We start from the raw sequence: 6,418 nt of genomic DNA, 5'->3' as shown, positions 1-6,418 counted from the left end.
CTATGTAGTTGTATTCGTTGCATTATATCTCAGTTGCTGTCTTGTGGCTTGCCAGTAAATCAAATCTTTAATGATAGAGTCTCAACATCGACTGCTATATCATCATACCAGCAAGCTCATTCTTCAGTAGGGGGTGGGCTTGTCAGGTGCCTTGGCAAAGGAGGGAGGAAACTGGTCCCCTGGAAGCCCTGTGAGCAGGATTTGACTCACACTGCACAGTCTTCATTGTGCAGCCTGGGCCTCACAAATAAACATGATGTGTAGGCACTGAAGAGCTAGAAAAACACCACAGTGCTGAAGCTCAGACTCTCCAGGGCCTCTTTTCTAGCTTTGCAGCTTGCTATGGTCTTTAATATCACTTGTCTCTACCCCTAGGTCCTCTCTGCAAGCTATTACTGTGCTGTGTCGGGCTTGTTTGGATGAGTAAGCACTGCCATAAATTTCCAGAGAAGCTGTCATGCTGTTGTGCTCACGTTAGCTGAATCTTTCCTGTGGTGCCTCTCACTGGTTGAGGTGCTGGTGACTTGCAAGGTGCCTAAGCTTGTCACAATCACGCAGCCAAGGAGTTTAGGCACAGAACATCAGGGTTAGAAGAAGGCAGGCAGTGGTAGCACGAAGCTGCCTACTTCTGCCTTGCCCCAGGTTCTTGCTACCTGTAAGAGGCCATGAATACAAATTTGAGAACCACTGTAGACGTTGCCTGAGGGAAAACTGCCTGGAGAGTGGTGTATTTGTATTTGGGTGGTGGATGCTGAGTATGGCAGGAAAGGCAGATGGTCCTTCCCTTCTTTGTGCTCTCACCTCTGCCCTTAGACACTGTGGCAGCGCCAGAACAGCCTGTCTTTATTTTGGTGACTTGGCCTCTGTTGTCCTGATGAAGATTGAGTCCTGTTTGATTCTTTCTGTCCCTTCAGGGTTCCTGTGAAGATTTCCTGCTTTGTCCCATTAAGGGGGCCAAAATGCTTAAGGATATGGCTGTTTCCCAGACAACTACACTCAACGATTTCATCAATTAATCAAGAGGAAACTAAGGAAGAGAATGAGAAGCAGATGCTCTGAACAGGACAGGGCTATGAATGATTGATGCCATTTAAGAGACAGGGAGGATTTACTCCAAGAGAGACCCCAGCCTGGGGCTGAAGTGATTTCCTGTGTGAGAGCTGGTTACTGCAAAATGATGGCAGGGAGCCAGGAACGGCTCCCAAATGGATGTCCAGTCCAGCATTTAGAAAATCACAAGGCATGTTGCAAAGTATAACCAGGTTGACTAACAAGGGCACAGAAAGACTCAAGGAGAGGTGGAGCAGGATTAATATGCTGGTTTTCCCTACCACATGTGGCAGTTCTCCTATTGAACCAAAGAAAAATAGATTTCTGATGCTCCCCAGCCAAAGTTAAGGGTAGGTGTGATCTTTTCATGATGTTCATTTCCTTCTGCATTTATGTCATGACTCTTCATGTGTCTATATGTTGCAGTCCAAGCAGACACATCTAACAACCAGTATTGCTTTAAAATACTGTCTGCATGTGCAACCCAGCAAAGGGAGAGACTAGAATTCTCCTGCGGGTTCATAGTCAAATTAAAGTCTATAGAGGTCTTAAAATATATCAGTGCTTTGTTCAAGCCTTGTTGAAAATCATAGAATCATTTGGGTTGGAAATAACCTTCAAGATCATCAAGTCCAACCATCAACCTGACCTTCTGAGTCCCATAACTAAACCATGTCCCTTAGTGCCACATCCACACATCTCTTAAATACCTTCAGGGACTCCACCACTTCCCTTGCAGCCTGTTCCAATGCTTGACCACCATCTCTGTGAAGAAATTCTTCCTAATATCCAATCTAAAACTCCCCTGGCACAATGGCAAGAAGAGGAAATCAAGTAAAGATTCTCCAGGTGTTGGCATTTTCTCGCAACTCAATTAGAATAAAAATGAAAAAATCTTGCAGAATCTCCCCAGACAACAAAGTCAAAACTGTCTTGGTTTGATAGAAGTTTGTTTTAGTAACTTTGAATCCATTTTTTTTTCCTTTGCTTTTAAAACAATTTTATATTTCAATTTTTTTTTCTTCATGGATTTTTTTCTTTATAACTTTCTATTTCTTCCATTTCCCTTCACATTTAATAATCCACCTTTTGTCTCTGGTAGGTGCAATTAACTGGAAGACAGCAGTGTAAGAATCCTTTTTTCTATATTTTTTTTCTGTGTGTATTCAAATGAAACTGTATTCTTCCCTTGGCACTTTTATTTAAGTGAGTGCTGCAACGGTTCATTTATAAATCAGCAAGGAAAAAAAAATCTCTTGCTGCAATAATTTGTTTCTTTTACCTTGATAATAAATTCTTCCTGGGTATGACTAGCTGATGTAATTTTTCTGTTGCTCCTTGTAATGAACATTGAGGTAATATATTTCACGTGTCTGGAGTGTATCTTTTGGTTAGAACAGACCTCAGGTTTCTGTTTGTAAAAGCAAATGAAGAGATTCTCTCAATAGCAAAGCTGAAATGGGTATTAATTGCATTAAAAAAAATCAGTAAGTAAAAGAACAAGATTCAAACAAAGTGTTCATAAGGAGAAAAGCTAATCAGAACTGTCAGAGCCAGATGACATCTGTCGTCTTTACTGGGATCGATTTGCTGGCTGAATGATATCAGCCACTCTTTCTTGCTGGCTTCTCCCTTTTTGAAACACTCAAAAAACATCGAATGCACTTTCTGGCTTGCGTTATGGGTTCCTGAAATATAAGACGTTTCAGTCTCAGCTTTCTTACAGTTAATTCATTTTAGGCATTTCCTTTGGTAAGGAGTGGGAAATGGTATTTCACACAAACGAATTGGATTTGACAGCCTTTCCAAAGCAAAGTAAGACCTGTTGGTCCTTCCAGATGCAATTTTCCCTTGAACTTGCTCAGAAGACACATAAGTGATTATTCCAGGTTTCTAGGCTTAGCAGGGACATGCATATTTCTCCATCTGTTGTGTCAAGATGGTGGCCCATGATGGTTGAACATTGTGGGTGTCTCAAGTCCCATGACTTCCCACCTCTGCTGCAGCTGTACAAAGAAGTGTTATTCCTAGTTCCAAAATTGTCATTGTCCCTTTTGCAGGAAATAAAATGTTTCTTTGTTTTTTTATTCAGGGCCTAATATGAAAAACTCATGAGAAACTAGTAGCTGTAGCAATGGAAATGGGCCCAAAGTCTGCAGTTCTGTGCTAAGAAAAAAAAAAAAAAAAAAGAAGAATCTAAGCACTCAATTTACCCATCCCAAAGCGAATGTAAACCACAGTCCCCCAGGGATAAGAATGAAACAGGGGCCAAGTGCCTTCCTTGGAGGAACACTGCATGGAGGGACACTGCAGAAAATTGACGTGCATAGTTTTGCTCTCTGATGCTTAACATGATTAGATTGTCAGAGGAAACTCCTGTCATCTCAGCATAAATCTGAAACACCTCATGGGCAGCAGTGGACTCGCTTGGATTAATCCTGGTATAATCAAGGTCAGAAATAGATCAGAGGAATGCACCTGTGTACACACAGGTACCTACCACTCATATGACTAGAAATACTGCCAGAAGGCTGCCAAACTGCTGAATTAAATAAACTTCAAGATATCTTTGATTTCCCAATAAAAGTGACGCGATGTGTCTCATTTTATTTTATTTTATTTTATTTTATTTTATTTTATTTTATTTTATTTTATTTTATTTTATTTTATTTTATTTTATTTTATTTTATTTTATTTTATTTTATTTTTATTTTTTCTTTACTATGTGGTCCTTAAAAATATGGATCCGGTTGTTGTGGTCAGATGCTAAATGGCTTTTAAAAATAAAGATCAGTGGTATTAGTCTTTTTTATTTTTTTTTTATTTTTTTTTTTTAAATCACAGGGCCTTGCCTTTGAGGTATGCTAGGTGGTACTTACTTGTGAAAAGCCAGGAAAAGCAAGGCTGAGAGAGCGATTACAGAGGCTGCATTTTGAACACTTGGGTGTGCACTGTCACCTGGGGAAGCCTTTTGCTGTGGTTCTGCACAGTGCTAATGAGCTGGGTAGCAGTGTGTCTTCTTCCCCCTGAAAGAGTGGTAGTAGCCCAGGTGCAGAAAGGTGCATAGAGATTTCTTTGACACTTTAATTTAAAGGACCTTGTCTGCGGGATTAAGCTCGAAGCAAAGCATTATTCACTCAAGCAGCAATGTCCTTGGTGTCTGCATGGCCCAGGCTTTACCTTTCGTGGAAAGCTGCAGCTCAGGTGAGTTGCCTATTTCGCAGGAAGAGGTGAGCCAAAATGTTGCTTTAAAAAAATCTCTGACACCTTCAGGACTGCTCCTGTTTTTAAGCAGAATGTGACAACTGGTAGAAGGAAGCCAGCCCACAGTCTGGCTTTCCTAGCTCTAGCTAGAGGTTGCATTGACCAAAGCTTTAATTTTTTTAGTCAAAACCTCCTGCTGTAAATACATCAAGCACTGGGGTAGCCTGAATCCTCTGCTTAGCTCAGGTTCCAGTTGCCGCTGTGTTTTGGTAGAAAGAGCATCGTGATTTTGAATGTTTCAGGAAGAGTAAGGAACAGAAGGAACTGAAGCGCTGTTGGTGGTCATGGACACACAATTGGTCTTGGAACTGCTGTCACTAGTTCGAAGGAGCAATTTTCCCCTGACTCATGCTGAAAGAGAGTGATGGCTGGGGCAGATACCTCCTCAGTCATGGTCTACATTTTCTCCTTTCCAGGCACTGGTGGGCAGAGAGGTGGGCTAAGCCTGTTTCACTGCCTGACACCAGTTTGAGTAGGCAGTTATCTGCTAGTATGATTATGCTTCAGGGACAGAAAAGGGAAATCCCTGTTCTCTGGTACTTGGGTCCTGGCAACGAAGGTCTGCTGTCTTCTTGGGAAATGTGTCTGTTTATCTTTTTGCAAGCTTTCTCTTCTTTTCCATGGAAAATCCTCTCATTCAGCTGTGCCTTCAGCAAGTAGAAAAGTAGAGTGATTTTTGTCTGCGTAGGAGATACTTGTTAGATGGGCAATTGGTGCTTACAAGAGTGGGACCAGCTTAGGAAGGCAGTTAAATATCAGTGCTTTTTAGCTTGGCTTTCCTAATTAGATCTGCTCCACATTGTGAGCTCAGTTGTGAGACAATCCCCATCCTGGCTGTGGTTCTGACTGCCCCATCCTGCAGCAGTGCTGAGCCATGATTCACGTGAAACTACAGGGCAGGGAGTGCTCCCAGGGTGTATTGAAAGAGTAGAGAGTTTAGTACTGTACTGCTTGCCCTCTAGGCCAGTGAGCCTTTGCACAGGTTATCCAGCAGCCTGGATAAAGCTCCTGGGACTCCAGCCCACTGTTGGGACCTATTCGAGATGAGATGCCTTTGAGTCACACCGCAGAGTCAGCACAGCATCACCTCCTCCATCACGAGAGCACAAGCGACATTTCCCGTATGCTGCAGGTTTTGTGGGGGGATCTCTTTCAGCTGGCAAGTGGAGAGTTGTGAGTGCTAGTGAGAAGGGTCCCATGTGCTATCCTCCAGCAGCCCACCTTGGTGTTTGAGTCAGAATGACTTTTCTCTTTCCCTTTCTGAGTCACTGCCACAGCCTATTTCTGGTGTCTGCTTTAGAAAGAGAGTGGGTTGATGGGTGTGCATTAACGAGGCCATTGCTGACACTGAGGGGTACACACCAGGATGCTTTCTGTAACTGGATTAGTTCCAATGAGCTGTACGTGGTGACACTTTTGTAGACTTCGCTCAGAATCAGGCTGAAGCCAAAGTCCAACACTGCTTAGATTCACTGAGCCCAGAGAGTCGGGTAGGAGTTGAGATTGCCACCAGTGGTGGGGGTGTTTCAGGTCCCTGGTCATCTCCTTGATGGGCTGAGTTCTTCCCTCCTGGAGGTGCCTGGCTGTATTGGGCTTACGTGGCAAGGTTTTGGTAGTGGGCGGTTGCAGGGGTGGCCTCTGTGAGAAGATTCCAGAAGCTGCCCCATGTTAGATAAGGGCCAGTTTCATCCAGCTCCGAAGGGACCCAGTGCTGTCCAGAGCCGAGCCAATAACCGATGTTGGTTTGTGCATGTGTGAAAGCAGATTTAAGAATGGGAAAAAAAAAATGCTGTGCATTTTTTTTAGGAGGGACCCAACACTGAAGCAGGGGCAGAGAGTGACCATGAAGGAGAGGCAGAGATGAAGTGTTGTGGACTGACCGCAGCCTCCATTCCCTTGAGCCACTTGGGCAGGAGGACATAGAAGAGGGTGGATGGGGGGAAGGTGTTTTTAGTTTGTCTTTTGTTTCTCACTGTTCTAGTCTGTTAGTGATAGGCAATAAATTATATTAATCTCCCTATGGTGAGTCTGCTTTGCCCATGACGATAATTGGTGAGTAAGCTTCCTGTCCTTATCTCAACCCTTGAGCCATTTCCATCATATT

Source organism: Anser anser, assembly GCF_964211835.1.
Source record: "Anser anser genome assembly, chromosome: 4".
In the NCBI taxonomy this organism is placed as follows: domain Eukaryota; kingdom Metazoa; phylum Chordata; class Aves; order Anseriformes; family Anatidae; genus Anser; species Anser anser.
The sequence above is the reverse complement of the archived record's forward strand: the minus strand, read 5'-3'. Positions refer to the sequence as shown.